The sequence below is a fragment of the Sceloporus undulatus genome, chromosome 5, assembly GCF_019175285.1.
Source record: "Sceloporus undulatus isolate JIND9_A2432 ecotype Alabama chromosome 5, SceUnd_v1.1, whole genome shotgun sequence".
NCBI lineage: Eukaryota > Metazoa > Chordata > Lepidosauria > Squamata > Phrynosomatidae > Sceloporus > Sceloporus undulatus.
Window position 1 is genome coordinate 161,720,172 of NC_056526.1, and position 25,208 is coordinate 161,745,379.

The 25,208-nt window shown below is 39.1% G+C and overlaps 1 non-coding gene across 1 annotated transcript; it reads right to left on the reverse strand.

Moving 5' to 3' along the window:
- Positions 1-17,361: 17,361 nt before the first annotated feature.
- On the reverse strand, positions 17,362-17,502 carry LOC121932351. The gene has a single exon (XR_006104325.1). It is a non-coding gene; the product is annotated as a U4 spliceosomal RNA (small nuclear RNA).
- Positions 17,503-25,208: the final 7,706 nt, after the last annotated feature.

A 25,208-nucleotide genomic window follows, 5' to 3' on the forward strand; every position in this document is an offset into this window, starting at 1 on the left:
CACCAGCAATAGAAGCACAGAAGGAGCTCCATTTCTGACCTCCTTCTGGCGCTGCTGAAAGGGCACCAAAAGCGCCCTACAGCAGCGCTCATGCATCACACACACCCGCACCACTCCGTTGAGAGGCGTGGCTATGACATCATAATGGCAGTGCCAATGTAGACAAGGCACCACCATTGCAATGCTAGGGTTAGGAGGCATCTGTAAAGGCACACCCAAGGCAATCCTAGTATGTATCCAGGCCGGCCACAAAGCGCCATTCTGGATTACCACCAAAATTACTTTTAGCTCTGGCTTGTAAATGGGAAGATGGAGAAGAAGGAAAAACTGTGACAAACAACAGTGAACAGTGGGAACTAAATCAATGTCTAGTGAATATCTAAAGTGAAAACACATAGGGGGCTACAAATAAGCCATATAAATGTGGGAAGATTCAATACCAACTTATCAAAATAACCATGGCATGCAATTTTATGCTAATTCCTATTCTTTAATTTTTCTCAAAAAGATCATGTACATCAGAAACAGAAAGGATCATGTATTACAGCAAACCCTGTAATAATAAGAGTACAATGTGCTTTTAATACTTCCTTTTCCCCCACAACAATATATTTTAAAAGTTGTAATTATGGCACATTTTACAGCAGCATAAAAAGATTAGGATCCCAGAGTGTGTAATTTCTAATACTTTGCTAGAAAATGCCATCTGGATATTTAGCTACATATATGTCTGCATCCACAAGGAAAGAAATGATGCACATTAACAGTAACTGAACATATGCCAACAATGAGAAAGTTATGTACCATATGGAGTGGCTTCTGATGCTATAGCAACTTAAGTTGCAAAATACTTCAGTGTTTATTTAGGCAGAATCTTTTAAACCGGAACACCATGTTTTAACTTTGCTAACTTTGTTACAATTATAAATGTACACCTCTGCCTGCATTTAATAGTAACTGTTATTTCTAATTAGAACATAATCTTGTCTCATGGTCTCAGATGTGAATAACAGTTTGTCTCAGGTGGAGAGTTGGGGGAAGGGAATTTTGTTCTGTATCTTTTATAGATGTTGTTGTTGTGTTCCTTCAAGTTATTCTGACTAATGTGATTCTAGGTAACTATATTGTTTGGTTCCTCCTCTGAGGCTGAGACAGTGTGATTTCCCAAGGGGTCACCAGTGGACTTCCATGGCCAAGCAGGAGTGAACTCTGGTCTCACAGATTCTTTTCTAAACTCAAGCCACTGTACCTCAAAGTCTTAAATTCAGTTCTTAGGGCATGTAGGAGCCTAAAAGAGTGACTGATGAGTGGTGGTCTCGGGCTCACCATATGCACATGTTCTATATGCATTAAGGATGTAGCATTGTAACTGGGCATTTATTAATTAAAAGCAAGCCTGTTGGAAATATAATGAAAATGTGGCTTTTATATTGCAGTTTTTCTAGCATAGTGTTCAATCCTCTGGAGCAGTCCAGAGAAGGACAACCAAATGGTGAAATGTCTGGAAACCATGCCCTATGAGGGGAGACTTAGGAAGCTGGGATGTTTAACCTGTTTGTTTAGAGAAGGTTAGTGATGATAGATAGCCTTGTTTAAAAGTTTGAAGGGGTGCATATGAGGATGGAGCAAAGCTGTGTCTGCTTCTGCTGCTCCGAGAATAGGACCCAGAACAATGGGTGCAAGCTAAAGGAAAAGAGATTCCACTTCATCTTAGGAAGAACTTTCGACATGAGAGCTGTTCGACAATGGAACACATTCCCGCAGGGAGGGGTGAGTCACCTTCCTCAGAGGTCTTTAAGCAGAGGCTAGATGGCCACTGTTGGGAGTGCTTCATTGTGAGTTCCTGCATGGCAGGTGGTTGGACTGGGTGGCCTTGTGGTCTCTTCCAATCTTGATTCTATGCTTTATGGATGGATGATGAGGATGATGATGATGATGATTATATATATTATTATTATTATTATTATTATATTTATATTTATATAGTGCTATAAATGGAGCTAACAAGTTAGCAAACAGCATAAAGTGTACAGTCTAAAATCACAAAATACAAATGGTAAGTAAACATTTATCCCTTAAAAAACTAGAGACAGTAAAACAATAATAAACAATAACAAAAAACCTTTATCTGAAAATACTCAAAAAATCAAGCTCCAGCCTGAATGGTTCCATGAACAAAAAGTTTTTATGGGCTTAAACTTAGATGCCTTGCAACATTTCTTGTTAGCATGTGGTGATCTTCCCTACTTTGCCGGGATAATATCAGCAAGTTCCAGAAAAGGAAGAAAGAATATAAGAGCAGGAAAAAGTCCAGAGTCGAAGGGTGTCTGAGCTGGTGCTTACACATTTAAACCACTTAGGGAGTGCTAATCACTGATAAGTGGTATAGACATGTAATTGATACTGCATTATCTAGACTCATATCAGCTATAGATTCGGTGAGTTTGTTCTAGTTGGGAAGCCAGTAGGAGCTGGGTTCTGTGGCCCTATTAATTTCAAGAAGATATATTCTAGGAATCTTCTCAGGGATCAGTCCTGGTTCTGGTTATTGATCACTCCAGACAAGAGAGTATTCCGGTAGTCACCCAGTTCCTCACTTGCTCTTCTCTGGGTTCAGACTCCACTGCTACCCAGAGAGAAAAGCAGATAAGTGAACAGACAGTGAAAAATGTGACCCCTCCCTCCACAATTGCTTGATGGCAAAAGACAGAGTTTATTTTAATTAATTAATTGATATCCTGTCTTGTCCCAGTATGGGAGCCAAACTCAAGAGTTGTTGGTCAGCAAGAGGTCTACCATTGAAATGTGGGCCTTGGTATTTGACCAAGATCCTGCCCTAGACCTACCAGCAGATTGACCAATGGTTTTTTATGTTTATCAACAAAAATAAAATGTACACTGATCAGCTGGATCCATGCTGTCATTAACAGATACATTTTAAACCAACTAGTAATGTTGAGTTGAAAAGGGCAAGGGGAGGAATATGTGAGCATAGAAATGTCATTCAGATAAGAGCAGGTGCTATTTGTGGATGATAGTGGTGGATCTTGCTTTTAAAAATAATCAATAACTTAAGACATAAAGAAAAGCAAACTGCAACTCTGTGGTTACATTGACAGCAAATAGGGGTCAATAAGAAAAGTTAAAGATCTTCGTTTTTTAGAGACACCACAATCAGCTCTCTATAATAATGTATTGATGTAAACCTGAGGGAAATGTTGACATAATGTAACACTTTCCACTTTGTTTAACAGCAGAAAATCATTATGTATGCGTGTGTCTCCATCCATGAAAGAGCAGCACCTTGATAACAGCAGCAGGCTGGGAACATCATTTTTCTTGGAATAAATGACATCTTAGTATTTTCCTATTGTGATTGTCCTTTTATGAATGTCATGCTACAATTTACAAATGTGCAATGAAAATGTACCTTGCAGCCAGTTACCTTATCAAATGAGAGAAGCTTGCATCTGGAATGCTTATTCACAGGCCTCTGTTGGTATACTTGCCTACAAGATTAGCTCATTCCAATCATTTAATTGTGGAAGAGAGATGAATATATTTTTTTAACACACAGTTCCAACTCCTCACATTGTTAGGGAAAATAAAACAGAGAATGTAACCATGGTCAGCTATCAAAAACTCTTTTCATACAGCTAGGAAACTGTGCCAGAGGGTATATCCCCATCTGCCCTTCCAGATCATAAAGACTAGAGATGATCCATCTTCTAGTACATTCTCCTTTAAATTTAACTATACAACATTTATATTTATATGCATGTTCAAATTTTACTTATTTTTTATAACTGTTCCCCAAGTGCTCTAGTCAATAATAATAATAATAATAATAATAATAAATAATAATAATTTTTTTTTATGTTTCCTGCCTCTCCTGACGGATCGAAGCGGGATTACAGTCAGAAAATACAATTCAACAATACAAAATATTCTGATAACAATATTTAAATTCTGAGTACAAAAAAATGTACTATCTAAAACATTAATACAATGTGCAAATTTCATAACTCCTGAAGTAAGACTTCTGTTTGAGAGATGTAATTCTTTATAGAAAATTAGGGGCTAGTGCTTGCTGGAAGAGGCGAGTTTCAGCACCTTCTTAAAGGCATCCAAACTAGAAATAAGTCAAATCTCTTCTGGGAGATTATTCCAATGCATGGGGCCATAGCTGTATATGCTCTTTGTGAGTAGTTGTAGTCTCACCTTGGGATGCTCAGTAATTTCTTCCCAGGAGAGGCGTTCCCTCAATAAGTCTACTACTTATTTCATGAACTATTTAAGTTTGTGTTTTAACTTTGCACATTGTGGGTATTGTGTGTTTTACGGGTACATTGTTTCATATTTATCAGTAAAACCGTTTATAAATACTGATAAACAAATCTTTAATCATCTCTGAATGTGGTAGGAGAGAGACTTCTAAATAAATTAATGAGTTAAAACAGATTGAAAGATAACAACAGTTTAAAACTAGTACATTAGTATGTGAAAGAAATCAGTGAAGCCAAAAGGCTTTGATCAACAGCCACATTTTTTACTTAGTGCCATGTCTGAATGAAATTAGTGTTGGTGCCACTCAAGCCTCCATGTAAGAGAGAGTTACACATTGGGGGAAACAGCTGGGAAGACCATCTCCATGCAGTAACCTATTGGGAGGTTATAGTGCATGAACTACTGTGATTACACTGAAACTGGCTCAAAGCACTGTAGGGTCTAGTCAGAGGGATGGATCTAGGAGTACTCCTAACTACGTAACTGATCCTTCAGGAGATTGCAACCTTATCCAAGATAGACTGTCTATCAAATTCCTGGACTCCCAAACCACAAATCCGCAGAGTCTCTGTCTATCAGGATCAACTTGTTTATTGGTCCTCATCTGGCCCATTACAGCATCCAGCATCTTATCCGGCCCCTGCACAGCCTCTGCTACTCCAATGACAAGAAGAAATAGAGCTAAATGTTACCAGCATACTACATACAACATAGTGATAAGCTCAATCCCAGCCCAACACTGGTTTCATATAGATATTGAAGAACATGGGAGATGAACCTGAGGCACCCCAGCTTGATAGTGATGGAGCTGCACAGGAATTCCCAATGCTATCTCTACTGGCCCTGTAGATAAGAATAGAATCATTATAAAATAATGCAGTGCCTCCTACTTCCACTCCACAAAGCCTGTCCAATAAGATACCATGATCAATGGTATCAAAAGCACACTGAAAGGTCCAGGAATGTCAATGGGACAGGATTCCTCCTGTCAGTCAGGTCAGTCAGTCTGAAGCAACTAAGGCTGTTTCAGTATCATAGTTTGGCTTGAAGCCAGACTGAAATATGTCACATAATCTGTTGTCTTCAAGGCCCAGGACAGACTGTCCAAAAGGATGGTCTGCCAGCAGCCTATTTTCCTCTTCAGGGAAGCCAAAGCCACAAACGCACAGCTTCCCTACAGAGGAAAAAGAACCCTGAAAAAACGGGTTCTTTTGAGCTGCAGGGCACTGTAACAAGTGCACACTGGTGTACTCATTACATAAGCAACGTGCGGCAAGTGTGGATGCCGATGGCACTTACATAAACAATGGTGGTGCCTGTGTACACAGGGCGACACCATTGTCATGTCGCCCGTACATAGTAGGGTTAGGGACCGTGCAGTTGCTGCGTGGTCCCTAACCCTAAAATGGTACCAGTATGCCACTTGTTGGCAGTCTGTACCGCGCCCAAGATACCTGAAGCTGTGGCAGCACCACATGCTGTAAAGCATGTGCCTAGAAATAGGATAGTTGCAATCGGGCAGTTGTCTTTAATAACTATGACAAAGTGAAGTATTTGCCACTTTTGGAAACCCACCCAGTCAATTCCAATCGGCTAGATATAATAGCCAAGAAGGCAGAGAACAAGCTTATATATTGTGGGATGGACTGATTATGTGTCTTACCTACATCTTCAGGTCATAACAATGAAAGTGATCCCAGAAAATCTTAAAAGATTGTATGGTAGGATGCTTCCATACATGTGATATGTTGGGGTCACATTCTTGTGGGGAAGTGAACAACTTAGTGTGTTGAAATACTGGCAAATTTTTCACCTCAGGTAACCATAGTTTCCATTCCTGAGGCTGAGGTTGCATCCAAAAGGGTTTCTTGCCTCTGGGAATTCCTGCTGGGTGAAAAGTTGAAGATACAATCCTAGCAGCAAATATATGATGATGATTATTTTTGCTTGACTCACTACTGCATAACTGGCACAATGAAGTGTCTTGTTCTATTTCCTATTGCATTACTCTGAGACTTAAACCATGTGAACACTAGCTGTTGTCCACGCACTTACGTCATTGCCACAGGTCTTTCACATTTAAATAATAATAATAATAATAATAATAATAAAATAATAATAAAACTTTTTTATTTTATACCATTTTTCCTTTAGATCAAAGCGGTGCCATCTACAAAGACTATCACATACAATATAAAAACAGTTAAAAACATTCAATTGTAATTACAATTATTCACTAAAATTATCTAAAAAACATATAAGTATCATTAATCTAATTGGGGAATACTTTCTCTACAGTGAGTCGGGAGTATGCTTGCTGGAAGAGAAGGTTTTCAATGCTTTTTAAAGGCTTCCAGTGTACCGCTAAGGCGGATCTCTTCCGGGAGTGCGTTCCAAAAGAGAGGCACTATCGCTGTATAGCTCTTTGATGGGTTGTTGCCAGTCTCACCTTAGAGTGTTCGAGTAGCAATTCCCCGTTGTTCTAAGGGGGGGGCAGATTGTGTAGGGAGAGGCGTTCCCTCAAGTAACTCGGGCTCAAGCCATGTAGGGTTTTAAAGGTAATGACCAACACTTTGTATGGGACCAGAAGCGAGTTGGCAACCAGTGGAGGGATTTTAGTACGGATGTTATGTGATCTGACCTAGATGTACCCGTGACCAATCTGGCTGCAGCATTTTGAACAACTGAAGCTCCTGAACCTGGTACAAAGGTAGCCCCATGTAGAGCGCATTACAGAAATCCAAACAAGAGGTTACCAGTGCATGTACTACGTTTCTAGGTCCTTTCGATCCGACAGGGACGCAGTTGGCATATCAGCCGAAGCTGGTACCAAGCACTCCTGGCCATCGCATCTACTTGAGATGATAACTGTAGAGATGGATCCAGGAGTACTCCCAAACTGCGAGTTTTGCCTAGGGGAAGTGTAACCCCGTCCAGGACAGGATGGCAAATTTCCCTATCTGGATTCGGAGCACATACACGAGTACCTCTGTTTTCTCTGGATTCAGCTTGAGTTGTTTTTCCTCATCCAGCCCATTACTGACCCCAGGCAGGCATCTAGAGGAGAGATGCAATCCTTAGTCACTGTATCAGTCGGAGACATGGAGAATAGATCTGGGTGTCATCAGCGTACTGAAACCCGCGCTCCATGGGTCCGGATGATCTCTCCCAGCGGCTTCATGGAAATGTTAAACAGCATGGGGGACAGAATGGCACCCTGAGGGACGCTGGATGTAAGCTCTCTTTTACGAGAGCAATTGTCCCCCCAGCCTCACCATCTGGAATCTCTCCGAGAGGTAGGACGGAACCCCTGGAGCGCAATGCCCCAATACCTAATTCCTCAGGCGTTCCAGAAGGGTACCATGGTCGATGGTATCAAAGGCCGCTGAGATGTCCAAGAGCACCAACCGGGTCACACCCTGTCGATGGTCAGACGGAGATCAAACTAAGACGACCATGGCAGTCTCAACCCGTAACCCGCTCTGAAGCCAGTTTGAAATGGGTCCAGATAATCAGTTTCATCCAAGACAGCTTGGAGCTGAAGGCGACGGCCTTCCTCGATCACCTTGCCCAGGAATGGTAATAAGGAGACCAGTCTATAATTCCACATGGAAAGGGGGATCAAGAGAAGGTTTCTTCGAAAGACACTTTATCATAGCCTGTTTCAAAGATGAAGGAATATACCTTCCTGAAGAGATGCATTTATTATTAGATGAAGTGTGGGTTTTTATGGCATCTCCTCCCGGAGCGGTCAACCAAGAAGGGCAAGGGTCGAGAGGGCAACCAAGGAGCTTGTCTACGTCCTCGTACTCATAAACTCAAAACGACCAAGAAAACCTTGCTACCAGAGTCACTGGATACCCTACTATAGGTTCTGTCTGAAGACCGGCGTTAGATCAGCCCTATCTGAGAGACTTTATCAGCAAAAAAAAGTCGTTAAAAGCATCACAGCAGGCTATCGGTTCTAATAAAGGGTTAGGGTGGGGCGGGGTTGAGTCAGTTCCCTAACCACCCTGAACAGCTCTGCTGGACGAGACTCTGCTGATGCAATCCTTGCCACAGAACGAATTCTAGCTGCATCGATTGCCACTCCGTAAGATTTGAATCATCATGTAAGCAGGATTGGACCTAGCCTTTTACCTCCATGAAAAGATGTTTCTGTTCATGTGTGAACTCTCCAAGAACCAAAAACCTTGCATGCATAGTGAGTTGTTACATGATAAACAGCTAGCAGCTTCATTTATACACCGCTTCATAGCACACTAAACAGTCCTAAGAACTTTTGTCTTCAGATTTGTTCTTTCCACAGAAGGAAAATGATGATGGAGTGGGCAGGGCCAGGTGGCCTTCTGCTTAGTCTTGAAAAGCACCTTTGACTGTTTTTTCCACTTGGAAAAAGTCCAACTAAAAACAATAGAATTTGGTTCAGAATAAGTTTTGTAGGAAATTACAAAATTACCAGAATTAATGGAATCTATTCTTTTGTATTTACTTCTAAATGTTGTTTCTAAGTACTAATTCATTTCTAAATGTTTTTCAATTAATGTACTAAAAGAAATTGATCAGCTGGCTTTGCATTTGGTTATAATGTCGAATTTTAAAAATTATAATCTATTGAAATGGTAGACGAAAAGAGACAAAAGAAAATAAAACTGCTCTTGGTATTCCTTTATGGCTATATAATAACGATGCAGTATTGATATATATGTATGTGTATGTGCTTTGATATGTATGTGTGTGGAAAACAGCAAATATACATATTTGTTTAGTATGTTTTCTATATTTATAATTTAAATTTAAAATTTATAATTTATAAATTTTATAATTTAAAATCAAATCAGTATATAAAGTGGCAAAAATAAATTTATGGTATGGAAACTTTGAGAAGTAATCATCCAAAATCGGTTTCTTTCTCAATGATAAGCATTTTCTATAATTTCTAGTCAAATATGGCATAGAAGCTTTAGCAACCAGTTTCCAGGGTTAACATATATCCCATGTAGCCATAATATCCAATACTGATCACAACTCCTTTTTTAATTATTTTTATTTATTTTTCATTTAGATTACTAACCACAAAAATGAATTTCTTACTACTACAATCAATCCTTGTACTATTAATTCAGTGATAATTTTCAAGAAATTTAATTTCTGAAGTTAATAGTGTTGGTTTGCTGATATAAGTGTTTATGTTAAATTTTTAGAATGTTGCATGAGGTTTAATTTACTTTTCACCAGGAAAAAAATAATCGTAGTCACCATCAGCAGCAACAGCATCTAAAAGTCAGCACATGTATACATCAGTTAATGATTAATACAGTTAATGTGAAGTATCAAATCAAGAGTATCAGTAAAACTTTAAACAAGACTACAGCAAGTTCATTACATTTTCTGATTACAAGAGATTTGCTAAGTGTGTTCAATCTAATGCCTTACAGAACTCTTTAAAGATGTTTCTGTTTGACACACACAGTTCTAAAAGTATGTTGTTCATATGAATTAGATAAGATATTGGACTGTTTCTTTCCCACACCTTGATCCTATCCAACATGGCTGCAGGAATAGAAAGGTGATAGTGCACATCTCTTCCCCCCCTCCCACCCCCAATATAGTGCATTTTGGTTCACAAGGAGCTTGATATTCATTGAACACTTATGAGACCTAATTTTAATACTTGTAGTAAGGATAATTTTTACAGTATTGAATGTCATCAGAATGTAAGCTATGATTACAGAATGTGTATGTGTGTGTGTATGTGCGTGTGTGTGTGCGCGCGCACCAGACAGACAGACAGACAGACTGAATTGAACAGTCTGCTTCTTATTTTGCGTGAGCAGACTACCTTATTTCCCTTCTCCAGAAAGAAAGTGCATTTGCTCACTTTAACATTTAACAGGATTACTCTTGAAGCAATAAAATGGCATGTAAAACCACAAAGCTAGGTGCTATAAAACCATAATGACCTCTTGCTTAATATTGAAACGTTCATTCAAGTACTCCTGCAATAGTATTAATTTGATATTCTGCAGTGTTTTAAAAAATGCATTCCAATGACCTTTTTTTTTTACTGGAGACACTCTTGTCTGCATAGCTATGTAGATACATTTGAACTGCAGACTGTAAATTAAATGGCATGCAGGAACATCATTTCAAAAAAGCAGGGGGGGGGGCTCTTGACTAATCTTTATTATTGTAAATATGTTTTTTAATTTTGTATCATATGCTCTGTTTATTACTAAAATAATCTAGGTCACTAAAATGTTGTTACTTCCTATTTCTATGATCTTCAGAACAGTTTCTATGATCTTCAGAACAGCTTTGCAGATGGACATATGATTGTTCTCCAATGATTTAAAAGTAAGATATTTAGTGGCAAACATATATCTAAAAGGTGGCAGTTTGAGGCCCAAATGCCACATGATGGGGTGAGCTCCTGTCAGTAGTCCCAGCTTCTGCCAACCTAGCAGTTTGAAAGCATGCAAATGTAAATAGATAAATAGGTACCACTTTAGTGGAAAGGTAAACAGCATTCAGTGCAGTCATGCTGGCCACATGACCATCGGAGTAGTATTTAGCTTTACCTATATGGCAAAACAATAAATATAGAATACATAAATGTCTGAAATATTGCAACTTCATCAAACAATTCCAAATTCAAGGCTTCAAGATTATTTTTATTTAAAAGACACAAAGCATCTTTCATATTCACTTTGATGAGCCTGTTTTATCATATTAACTCAACAGAATTTGGACACAATATAGTTATTATTCATCATTGGACCTGTCTTTTTCTCAGCGGTTTGTCTTGTTGTTTTTCCTCAGGCCAAAATGCAGGTGGGGAAAAAACCTTTTCAGTATTAAGAATAGGGTTGTTATTTTTAATCACACAACATATTTTCCAGTGGCTTGGTGTGGTGGGCGGAAGGGGAGAGGTGAAACAATTCTAGAAATCCACTATGGATAATTTATATGAGGTCCATGGCTCCTCATGATAACTATCTTGAGTTATGATTATATGTCTGATATCAAAGAAATGCTGTTAAATAAAAGAGCTGTTTCCCTGGGACTCAGACTGTATATACAAAATGAAATGTGTAAAAGTTTCCCATTTTCAGTGGGTTATACATCCCCTGAGAGGCCAGTTGAGAGGTACCTATATGTGCCTTCAGAAGCTCAGATGGTCTGCCAGTTCTGACCCATTTTGAAATAGGGATTTGTGAGGAATTTAATTTCAGTTTGAGCTTTAATTTCAGTTTGAACTTGTTGCAGTCTGAACATCTCTAGTTGTTCAGACTAGTTGTTGTGGCTAGTTTGACATCCAGAATACCCATGCTGATGTTGTTGGACAGATAAAAACATATATGGACATACCATGGACTCATTTCCTGCTAATAAGAACACAAAGTCACTATGCTTATTTCCTTTTTCTTTTTCTTTGCGTGCATAAGGTGGGGATCAGAGAACACTCCAACACCTATTCTTCTTCTTCTTGGTGTTGCTGTTGCTGCTGCTTCTGCTACTCTTATTGTTTTGTGCATTCAAGTCATTTTCAACTTATGGCAAACCTAAGGCAAATCTATCATGTGGTTTTCTGATACTGAAAGGGTGACTCATGAAAAGTTACCCAGTCGGTTTCCATGGCTGAGTGAGGAACTGAACCAAGATCTCCAGAGTCACAATCCAATGCTCAAACCATTACACCACATTGGCTTTCTACACCTAGTCACAATTCCCTGGAATTGGCATTTTCTATAAATTCACTTTAACATTGGATTAATCACTGCCATTAATCCACCTCAAAGAGTACTCTTTAAAAATGAATAATAATAATAATAATAATAATAATAATAATAATAATAATAATCCCTGCTCTTCCTTTCTATATTCTTGCCACTCACTTACTCTCCTTTCTCTTCACCCTTTTTTGTAAGTACTGAGCAAAGACTTTGACTGGCAAATTAAATATCTTGTGTGACCAAATGATATTATCCTCCTCTTACTTTATTAAACACCCATCCAGAAAAAGGGACTGCATTGCAAATGACCGCACTGTTTAAACATGCTTTAGTCAATGGCAGGAATATATTCAAATAGCATGTAGCAGAACAGCCACCCATTGGACAGGCACGAGTGGCTACTGGCATTTTTCAGTTACTATTGGATCACTATATACTCACATGGTAATATTTTTAAAAGATGGGGAAAATAATGAAGTTTTGGACATAGACTGAATGTAGATGTGGGAAAGAGAAAATAACTGAGAATGCCAACTCTGCCTCTGCACTGAACGGACCTGGTGGTACAGTGGTTAAATGCCTGTACTGCAGCCACTCACTTAAAACCATAAGGTTGTGGGTTCAATACCAACGAAAGGGCTTAAGCTTGACTCAGGCTTGCATCCTTCTGAGGTCACTAAAATTAATACCCAGATTGTTAGGGGCAATTAGCTTATGGTTGTAAACTGCTTAGACACTGCTAGTTTAGTATGAAGCAGTATATAAATGAAGATGTTTGGTTTTGTTTGCTTCAGTTGTTGCTGTCAAATAACCACAATACAACAGGTTGGAAGTAAGGCCACAACTTTATTTGCAAACAATTGGTAGGGTTGGCACAAAGCATAAGGTCAGGTTCTGTGAAATCAAACAACCCGATGCTGTCTGATTATCCAAACCTGGCACCCACCAGGTGCTTGGGATGACCTAGGGGCTAAGGAACACAACTTGACCACAAACATTGTCTTGCATTCACAAAGCCCCTAGTCACCGGGAGGCGCTCCCTTGTTCTGGCCCCCGCAATGGCCAAACGCCTGCCCTATTCGCCCCCGGGTACCTATTGACTCCCAAACCAGAGCTCCATAGCCCTGGTACAACAACGTGCAGATCCTGGCCTATGCTGCCACCAAAGTTGTGACAAAAAACACCCACAAAACAGCGGTGGGCGGGCGGGAGAATCTCAAAGTCTTTCTCCCTTCCTCAGCTTGGCTCCGCTCTGCTCAAAGCCAAGCGCCAACTGAGGGCTGGGGCCGGCAACATGGCCTAAAATAGGCCTAGGCCCCGCCCATATTGCATGCTGTGCAGAGCCCCTCCTCCAAGGCCACCCAACCAATGGGCAGCCCTGGAGGACCGGAAACTCTGCACCAACGAGCCTGGCTCCCAGAGCGTCGCGGAGCAATGGGACTGCCCCATCCGCTCTACTCACCAATAGGGAGCTGGAGCAAGCCCCAGTGCACACTGGGGCTTGTAGTTCCAGCCGCTTCTAGCGGCAAAACGGTCTGCCCGCCAAGTCGGGCGACTGTTTTTTTAAATCTGAACAAAGATACTCTGGTCATGGTTATCTATGCTCTGATAGTATCTATTTTGCCTTTCTGCCTATAAAACATCTGGTGTTCACAAAATACAATAGGTAGCCTTCTAAATGCTGAGCTTTAGACCATGACCAGTCTGTAGATACTTGAATAAATAGCAAGATAAATGTCTTCACTCAAAAAGGCCAGAGTTCTTTATTGTATTATTCAATATAATTTTAGACATGTAGACATTTCTCTTTTCTCCTAAGACACATTTTTCTCTCCTAGCAATGGTCTGGCATTTTCAATACTGTTTTTATCAAAGCAAAAGAGTTTTAAAATCCTGTGGTTAGTCTTTGTATTTAATGTCAAAGAGTATATTGAATACCTAAATTCATTTAGTTTTGCCCTGATATGCCACTTACAGAGGTAGATAGCAATGGCAGTAGAGTCAGCAAACCACAGTAGTGATAGCAAGACAGAGGCAAGCAAAGCCACCCCTTTTCAAGATGGTGTCAGAATGGCAGAGTGGCAAAATAGCCACCAATCTCCTATAGAAAGCCTGTCCTTTGCTTTAATTGATAGGCACTCACAGCAGGAAAAAAAAAAGATCAGTAGGAAAAGAGACAACAAAGACCAATTCTCTTTCTACACTGGCTGTCTGGAGTTAGTGGAACCCTAAGCTGTGGACAATCATCATCTTCATCAGGGTGAAGGCATCTTTCTCTCCAGTGTATAAGGAAAGTAGGGAGAAAATGCTGGGAGAGCCTAAGGTTGTGTTTCTATGGTGGAAGTCAACATACATGGCAAAGATTTGGGGATAGCAGAATAGCCACCCACTGGGCAGGCACCAGTGGCTATTGGCATTGTTCAGTTACTATTGGATTTCCATTAGTTTTGGAAAAATTGGGCATTACTTGTGCCTCTACTGATAGGAAAACAAAAAGCAGTCACACAGTGCAGTTAACATTCTGGAACAGCAGTATATGTTTGCATTCTCTCTATGTTCCTGTCCAAGGCACTGTGATTGGAAGTAAAAAGATGAACTAGTGTAAAGTTATTCACTGGTAGGAATCTAGACGGGGTACAGACCGCCGCTTTGCGGCGGTCTGCCACCGCCGCCAGTAGGTCCGCGGGGGAGCCGGAGCCTTCAGACGGCCCGACTCCCGCGCGGACCGAAAAAGAAGCTCCAAAATGGGCGCGCTCGCTACGTCACAAGCGGCGCGGCGCGTACGGACGCTCAGCGTCCGATACGCAAAGATGGCACCGGCCATGTAGAGGGGCCGGCACCATCTTGTACGGACGGAGTCCGTACTAGGCACAGGGGCGTCTATAAGAGACGCCCCTTTTTTAAAATGGGATGTCCTCCGGACGTCCCAAAGGGCTGTATAGAAAGCCCCCTAGAGTTGCCAGCTACAAAACTACACTTCTCCTTACCTTTTTCAGTGTTTCCATGCCTGACATTTTCCTTTCATGGAGAACAGGTATGGGAATTTAGAAAATCACAAGTAGGCAAACAACTTTAGGAGCAAAGAATTTTTCTTCATATCATTTGGCATAGAGAAAGCTCAAATATCTCCAAAGCAAGACACTTCTGTTCTGGATTCAGGTTTCCTCCAAGGCAAGATGCACATACCATGTACTGTATAACATACAAAGAAGTCCCATAAAGTACAGTAGTATATTTCAAAATGATCTCATTGCAACAAGTAAAAAAAAATGCACCATGGAGAAAGGAAAACACATTTATGAAAAACTAGGCTTTAGTTGTACTATGTCCAATCATTCTTATAAGACTAGTTCATCTATCCAGATAAAATGGTATCCATTTCCTCCCTTAAATGTCAACTATCTAATATATATATATAGAAATGGAGAGAATACCTTAGGGTGCATGCTAATGTACTCCCTTCAATTACATTTTATGATTATGACCTTTATTGCAACAATAATTTAATGTTTTAATTAAATCTGCAACCATTTTTATTTCTAGAAGATGTCCTTCATTCTCTGTACTATAATTTAATGAAGTGATTTTCAATAACAGTCAGCAATATCAACATATAAATGTTAACACTTTTTTTCTGTAGCCTAAGCTTATCTTTTATGTTTCAGAAGAAATTTGGAAATATTTTCGTGGCAAGCAAAAAATGTTTCTTGCATGTGTGTGTGTGTGTGTGTGTGCTACATATAAAGATTTGCAGTGGTTAAAACATAACATTAATTTTAAAAAAAACCTAGTAAACTATGCTTATAACTGCAAGGCCCCAGAATACTTTGTTAGGGGGACAGAACATACTTGTAAAATACCCAATTTCTCTTAATATCAGTGCACTCCCTCATCCCATAAAACACTTTAACCATTTATGAAAGAAGTATTTTACTTCTGAAATTGTTATTACGTAGGGTACATCTGCACTATAGAAATAATGCATTTTGACACCACTAAAGAATCCAGGGATTTGTAGTTTAGTGAGGCACCAGAACTCATTGACAGAGAAGGCTAAAGACTTTGTAGAACTATGAATCCTAATATTCCATAAGATAGAGCTACAGTACTTATAGTGGTTTCAAGATTGCATTATTTCTACAGGGCAGAAATCAGAACAGAGACTTCAGTCAAGAAACCAGAAGATGATTAAGAATAGGAAGGGCAGCTATGAAAGAACTAGACAAGATTCTAAAGTGTAAAGATATGCAACTGAATATTAAGGTCAGAATTGTCTAACCCGTTGTATTCCTCATTGCCATGTATGGATGTGAGAGCTGGACAATGAAGAAAGAGGGTAGGAAGAAAATGAACTCATTTCAGATGTGGTGCTGGAAAAGAGAGCTGAGGATACTATGGCCCGAGACAGACTGCCCAAAGATGGCAATCTGCAGGAGCCCATTTTAACTATGGAGGGACGCTGCAGCCACCAAACCACGTGGCATCCCTCTGGAATAAAAAGAACCTGGTTCTTCCGGGGTTTTTTGTGGTGCTTGGGTTATGTCATGAGTGCGCCACTGGGACACTCATGATGTAAGCAACGTGCAGACACTGCACGTCACTTATGTCAAAATGGCAACGCCCATGTGAATGGGATGCTGCCATTAGGCCACTGCCATGCTGTACTAGGATTAGGGACTGTGCAGTTGGTGCACGGTCCCTAACCCTAGAATCAGTGGTGGCTCACCACTTCAAGACAATCTGTCCTGGGTTTATGAATGACCAAGAAAACAAATGGATTCTAGAACAGATCAACCTTGGTCTATTCCTGGAAGCCAGAATGACTAAAAAGATTATTGCATTGTATTTAAAGCAAATTGTCCCCGACAAGATACATTTGTGTTTAATTTTAAAACTGGGTGTTATCACACACAGCCACAGCAGGGCGAGTGCAACCCATATGGAGACTGGATTCCCAGCTGCTTTAAATACAATGCGATGATCTCCTAAATTGAAGCTGTTGTACATCAGACACATTATGAGAAGGCAAGACTCATTGAGCCCCCACCATGAAATGAAGAGACCAGACATGTAAACTGGATGTAAAAAATGGGCCTTTATTAGGCCTTAAACCTATTTAAACCCCAACTGATAACTGTAAACTTTTGAAACATCAACTGAGGGTGAAATCCTGATGTGGGTTCAGCTGAAGCCAGGGGTCTTTACCTAGACTACCTCTTCGGCCTTCCCATAGGGCAAAAACAAAAAACAAAAAAATCCAGACTCTGAGGGCAACTGAATCCTCAGATTGTATCCTCAGCCAGTCATAGGAAGGTAGACATGAGGCACACTCTCTCAAACTCCTTTGAGTTTGCAAAAATTGCCATTGCCGACTATATTTCAAGTCGTCATGGCGGGGTATTGGGAAAAGTTTTCAATTAGCAATAATCACGCCTCGGATTAACCTCATTGGCTACGATACTGCCACTGACTCAGTGGGTTTTCTTTCTAAATTTGATGTTGTTGTTGCTATTCAGGAAACCTGGTTAACTGCAGAGGATGAACCATTAAAACTCCCGGGCTTTCAATGTTGGGATATCCCTGCCCAAAAATTAAAAAACAAAGGGAGAGCTTCTGGCGGCCTTTGCACTCTTATTAAACAAGATTTGCACTGGCAAGCTGAGATTTTATATAATGGGGATAAATATTCTCATTTCTTAGTTATTAAATTCACATACAAGGTTTTAGAAGTGATATTGATAAATGTATATATTCCTCCTATTTCATCTCCTTTCTTTAATACCAACTTGTGGACAAGTTTAGAAGTTATTATGGATGAACTAACAATCAGATACCCTCGTTTTATAATAATTCTTTTGGGAGATTTTAATGCCAAAGTAGGTCCTTCCCTGCATGATTTTGCTAAAAAGAATAATATACCAAATGAATTCTTTGATAATCATCCTCAATGGCGCTCTAGAGATAACAAATGTAATAGTGCTGGATTGTCCTTGGTTTCTCTCATTTTTAAAGCCAGTCTTCAAATTCTGGGAGGCAAAGATGAGGACGATAGATATATATACCCCTATACATACCATGCACACAATTCCAGTAGTGTGTTAGATCTTATCTGTGTTTCAAGAAACAAGGCTGATATGTTTTCTGAGATAGACGTCCACCTAAGAGGGGAAAGTGATCATCAACCTGTGAGTGTAAAATTTCGGGGCTCGTCAGATCGAAGACCAAGTTGTAGGGCAGACAGTTGGATCGTAAATAATCAAGAGGTGAGGCAGAATGGCAGACTTAGATGGGCTAAGGTTGATACCACTGCAATAGCAGGGAGCCTTAAACTAGAAGAGATAGATAACTGGGCTAATGTAATTCGGTCATCTTCAGCAGAATGGCCATCTGTTACCAATGCATTTACTAACATATGTCAAACACTGAAGTGTCATCTGACAACCAACCTTGTGGGTAAAAGTCACCAGAAAGGTTTTTCTCCCTGGTTTGACATAGAATGCAGAGTAATGAAAAAGAAACTGATGTTAGCACTGAGGTCTGCACAGCGGAGTTCCTCTTGTGAGGTACAAGCTAAGATGCTGTCCCTCAGAAAGGAATACAAAAAACTAATAAAATCAAAGAAACAAAATTATGCCTCATCAATGTGGACAGGTTTAGAGTTAGCCGCTAAAAGTCACAACTCAGCTATATTTTGGCATTCTGTCTCAGGAATTCTAAAGGAAAGGAGATTCCCATATGATATCCCTATACCTGCTAAGGAATGGGAAAATTATTTCCAAGGGTTATTTGCTTTAAATAGCTCCATTGAAACCCAGCATTTAAGCGCTGATTCCCTAGCTATCGAATTCCTGCCTCCTTGGCCACCAGTCTCGGAAGAAGAGACTTTGTCTATTATTAATGGGCTGAAAAACAATAAAGCCCCAGGGGAGGACTTTTTACCGGCAGAATTATTTAAACAATTTAGTGAATGGTGGGTGCCTATTCTGACAGGTCTCTTCACACATATAAATAATACCTGCCAGGTTCCAATTGGCTGGAAATTGGCAATAGTGGTCCCCATTTATAAAAAGGGGAACAATAAAGACCCCTGTAATTACAGGCCTATCAGCTTAATAGACATCGTAGCCAAAATCTATTCTAGGCTCCTTTTGAATAAACTTGAAAGTTGGGTTAACGAAAAGGGCATCCTATCCGAAGAGCAAGCGGGATTTAGACAAAATCGATCCACCATAGATAATTGTTTTATTTTAAATCATATGATTGCCAAATACCTTAGCAAAGGAAAACATCTATACGCTGCCTTTATCGATCTGTCAGCTGCCTTTGATACTGTGAATAGAGAAATCCTCTGGAGTAAACTGATTGACCTTAAAATAGAACGGAGACTGCTGTTACTAATTAAAGCCCTGTACACTGGTACTTGTCTGAAAGTGAGACTTGGGTTAAATGGAGCCTTATCCAATAGAATTGACACATATAGAGGGGTACGACAAGGGTGCTTATTAGCCCCCTTGCTATTTAATTTGTATATAAACGATCTACCAGGACATTTGAAGGACTCAACACTCCATATGCCTTGTGTTTTACATACTTCCTGTAACATCTTGCTCTATGCTGATGATATGATAATGTTATCATATTCACAAGTTGGTATACGAAGGCTGTTAAGAAAACTTAGCTGTTATTGCCAGAATAATTCTCTGACCATTAATAAATCTAAGTCAAACATAATGGTTTTTGGTAAAAGACAGCAGAGACACAGATGGCAATTAGAGGGTGAACCAATTGAACAAGTAAAGTCCTTTTCCTATCTTGGTGTAACATTCAATGAGAATGGATCCTGGTCATGCCATCACCATAAAAGCTCACTTAGAACAAAGGCACGTATGAATCTCATTCTTAAACTAAAAGTCAACAAGTACCCAGGCTCCCTAGCCCCAATAATTAATGTATACAAAGCTAAGGTTACACCTATGCTTTTATATGCAGCAGAAGTATGGGGTCTAAATTCCACCACAGTAGCAGAACTAGCCCAGTCTCAACATCTGAGAAGTATCCTAGGAGTAGATAAAAGGACCTCAGCAGCTGCTGTGAGAGCGGAATTAGAAATTTATTCTATCTGCTCTCAAGCTAAAATCAGAGTGCTCAATTACTGGTGTAAAATTAATGAAATGGAGCCAAACAGACTTCCTAGACTATGCTTATTAGAACAGTTGCACTCTCAATTGCAATCTACATGGTCCTGGCAACTGTTAAACTTTATAAAGAGCTGTGGCCTCCCTGTAGCTTGTACTATGAATGATCAAGCAAGAAAGGGTGCAAGACAGAGAATTTTGGACATTGCGGCTCAAGAAGACATAGCCACACTCAGTAGGGTAGGCAATTTAAAATGGTTGAGCCAATATAAACGGTCCTTTCAAATGCCATCTTATCTAAAAATACAGATCCCTAAACATCTCAGAGAGGCATTTACCCGAGCAAGATTCGACCAACTTGATACCATGGTAAGACATGGAAGATTCCAGGGTATCCCTTATAACGAACGAATTTGTATTTGTGGGGATCATGAAATTGAGGATCTAGCACACATTTTGTTTAGTTGTAATTTGTACCAAGCAGAAAGGGATCAATATCTTCATCCCTATATTAAACGAACAATATACTGGGAGACCCACATCAGAACATCATACTTTATGAGTGGACAAGATTCAAAAATCTCTATTGCTACAGCTCGGTTCCTTCATAAAGCATCACTGTTGAGATCTAGATATGTTGGAATGATTGGTGTTAATTGTAAGGGGGATGAACAGATTTGATGTATGTCGACGGATATTTTATGTTACTTTTGCCTCCCATTTCAATTCCAATTTTAATTCTGTTTTATTCCCTATGGTAACTATCTTACATACTATTGTTTAATTGTTAACTATTTTATTTTATCTGTTTACTAGTATATCCTTTAGCACATATTGTATATCTTTTAGATATACATAAGCTGTAGACAAGTAGTGCATGTTCTGGTTCTGGTGCACGCTTAGGTTATGCATATGTATTTATATTGTATGGAGGTTTATTGCACCTAGTGCACTGTATTTACATTTTATATATAGCTGTGTGATACTGCTTTTTATTATGTTACTAGTATTTTGAAACGGCCCTTGGGCTACTCAATAAATTGTATGCTTTGAGTTTGCAAGAGAGGGCAAAACCCCCATATCTTCCCCAAAGGCTGTTTCATGAGAAGTCCCCATGGCCCTTGACATGTAAAGGCTGCCCTGATCCAGACCTTTCACCTCAATGGGGTGCCTAGGTGTACACTGATCATTCCTCCACCCCATTAAGGCCGGGGAAAACCTAGTTAACATCCTGCCCCAAGCCAATCACCAGTCCCTAGAAACAGTAGGCAAAAAACCCAGGAAAAGGGGAGAAAATTCCTACCTGGCCCCAAAGTGACCAAACAGGTCCATACTGTCTTGAGGGTGGGAGAGAGGGATGAAATCTTTCAAAAGAGGCCAATAAGGGGGCAAGATAACTTAAATAGCTTAGGTCTGCCCCCTGTTGGCAAGGTTGGGCCCATGAGGCCCAGCCCTCTTTTAAAACCTCTGGGCTCTATTCATGGGTGGCCTCAAGCTCTATACCCAAGCCTATAGTGGTGAGCCACTGTTTGGGTGTCCATTAGAAAAGGCAACAATGCTAAGAAATGTAGAAGGCAGTTGAAAGAGAGGAAGATTGCATGCTGGATGGCTAGACTCAATCAACGAAGTCACAGGCCTGAACCTGCAGGACCTGAGCAGAGAGGCTCAGAATAGGGGCCCATGGAAATGTCTCATTCACAGTCAAAGTCAACTTGAAGACTGCTAACAGCAACAAACAAAAAATGCACCCATAGTCTATATTTCTGTGTGTGTGTGTGTGTGTGTGTGTATCCATCCTTGCTCCTTTCATTTAATAGCATCCAGACTGAGAGTTCTACAAATTTGCAAATTATTTTGTAACTCTACTCATTAACAAAATGATTGTTCTCTTAAAGCTTTGATTCAAATAATACATTAATCTGAGATAACAACGTGGACCAAACATTAGGCCAATTGATTTTAAAGATTTACTTTTCTGACCTTATTAACTATAAAACTATGAATGAAGCCCCTCATGGTCAATTTAACTTGCAGGTTCAGCCTCTAGAGACAAAATGGATGAGTGGCTTAACCATTCTTGCTCCACTGGAAAGCACCTGCAAACGTCTTCTATCTTCTGCCACAGTTACTGGCAGTGTGGAAATAATCTAAGCATTGTGCACATTTCACTGAACAAAATATATTGTTGTTTTTTTTAACATCACATTTGTCAATATACATGGAGGCAGTTCATACTATTTTCCTAAAGTAGACTTGAAAATATGTTTTAAAAGGCACAACATTTCATAAAGAAAATTCTCAGAAAGATCTGTGGGATACTGATGAGGCAGGCATTTATAATTAAATTGGTTTTGACTATCATCTTCAATTTTTGAAGTTCAGATGCAGATTTCAATGTTAATTAGTACAAATGGAAGACTTTAATCATGTTTAAAAATTCATGCACTGGAAGAAATCAGATGACATTTAGAATGGTTAGTAAACATTTTAGCAAATCTTTAACAATATTATGATATCCCTTTTTCAAAACAGCATGAAAGCAGTTGAATTATCCAGTTTTGTCATCTTAGAAACCCCACCTGGCTATGAACAAAACATACAGTTATTTGATTAGTTGTAACTAAAACATATTAATATTTTTGCAATGTGTCAAGAGAGAATATTGCAATTTAGAGAAGCATGGGAATAGGGAAGGGGTTTAAACATTCTGCTCAAACAAACAAAACTCATGTTAACAGTTCACCAAAACTCTTTTTGATATAAGGAGCCCTAGTAGCACAATGATTAAATGCAGGTACTGCAGCCACAAGATTGTGAGTTCGATCCTCCACAGCTCTAAGTCTTCCATCCTTTTGTAGCTCAGTAAAATGAGTATCCAGCTTCTTGGGAGAGATTGTCTGACAGATTATAAACTGCTTAGAGAGTGTTTAGTTCACTGATAAGCAGTGAGAAATGTACTTGCTGTTGCTAATGATAATTTGAGAAATGTTGAGAGGATTTCTCACTGTCATGAGTGAGTCCCAGCCCCACATCCATTTTCTTTAGTTTAGGCTAATGTACACTTATCAGCTTTTCTCCTTCTATAAGGAGAAATTCTGTCTATCTATCTATCTATCTATCTATCTATCTATCTATCTATCTATCTATCTATCATCTATTTATTTTCCATCTTTCTTCTTGTTCATAAGTCTCTCCTTGTCCAGCTCCTCATACTTATCTTTCATGATGGTGGCCATAACAGTCTCCATCCCATAACCAGGTATGAATCCTGATTGGGACAAACCTAGATAAACTGGGAGGCCACTACCAGTTCTAGTATGTTGAGCAAGAAAGAATGAGATTTTGAAACCTAACCAGAAATTGTTCAATTTGGTGGTGTGACAAACCTCTCCTTCACCAAACCTCTTTTACCTCAGTAGGCAGCCCAGGGTATTATAGACCCACAGCTGTCCCAATATGTAAAGTTTTAGACCACTTTTATTTATCATCTATGGGTTTACTTTATTTGTTAGTAGCATGGAAAATAAATCCAGGTTCACACAAGTTTGAATAAAAGAGCAATAACATTTTATTTAAATGTTGGTTGTCAGTGTTTCAGTTGTTACAAGATTATGTTCACTTGTTCTTGTTATACTTTGTTTCAACTTTATAAATCTATTAAACAATAATTATTATCCTTTTCACAGCATGAAACCAACAGTGCACTGGATATCTTGGATATTTTGATGTTGAATCAAAGGTAAGATTGCTCTGTAAGTGGCTGAGAATTCTCTATGAAGAAAACTGTAAAACTGAAGGAAATTCATAACATATATGAAAATACACAAAACTTATTTCCAGAGCTTATACAAGTTCAGTTCCACTGGGATAATGTCTGGTTGCTAAACTGGATGATTTGGGGAAATGAAGCAAAATGAACAACTTCCCAATAATGGATTTTTCAGGTACTGCAATATTAACGCCATGAACCAAACATAATCTTTCAGAAGAAGTTTTAAAGTCAAGGTCAGATATTCCCTTGAGATGCTGAATACCACCAGACTTTGAATTTGTGGCATAATTTGATAATCTCATTTAAGACTTCCCAAAGGAATATCTAATGTAGGTAAAATTGCATTGAGTCTTGAATATTGATGCCTTAATTTGCTATTATAAATGTTAATGTTTTAATGTTAATGTTTTTCATGGTAAAACACATTCTCTAAAGTAATATCAAGGAAACAGGATCCTTTTTGTGTGTTTTTAAAAAGGGTCAAATGTAAAGCTGTGTTTAAAAGCACATTAATTAAAATAATAACACAATTAAAGCTTAAGAAATAGAGCATGCATTCATTTTGCCTTCACAGCCAGTCATTTTGGCCAGAGATTTACTAGGTTAGTAGAATCAATATAATGAAAGAATTAAATAGCAGAAAAGGATGTAGTTGTATTGTTTAAAACCTTTGAATTGTTTTGTTTACATAAATTACATAAATTGTTTTGTTTACCTAAAATTCAAGTTATATAAATGTAAAAAGTGCATGAAGAAAGAGGAGAGAGATGTCAAGATGCTGAAAAAGTGGTCTTCATTCTTGAAAAGCCTCACATTTTTTAGCCTATGAATGCTTTTAAGACCTTCTTCAGAAGGCCATATGAAGAACCACAGAAGGATAACACATAAAAATATGAGACTTATTTTTACACAACAGCATTAATGCATTTGTGTATTACCCACTTCAAATCAAAGCTAGAGAAACAGTTGAGCCTGGAAATCAACACCAGTTACTGACATGCTGTATGCTATGTTTTTAAATTAACATGTAGTTAGACCTTAAGAAGCAGAAGTAACGAGTTTGAACTAAGGGGGAGAAAATCAACTTGAAATGATCCATGTTGGCCTGCAGTTTCTGCTAAAGACACTGAGATATATACTCAGAATAGCAATATTTTTTCTCTCTCTCTCCAACTCAACTCTGAGTCATGGAAAAGCAAAAAATATTCTGGAGAATTTCCTAGCTTTATGGAACAGGTTTTTAGGATACAGTAACATCCAAAATTGACAAAACAGCAA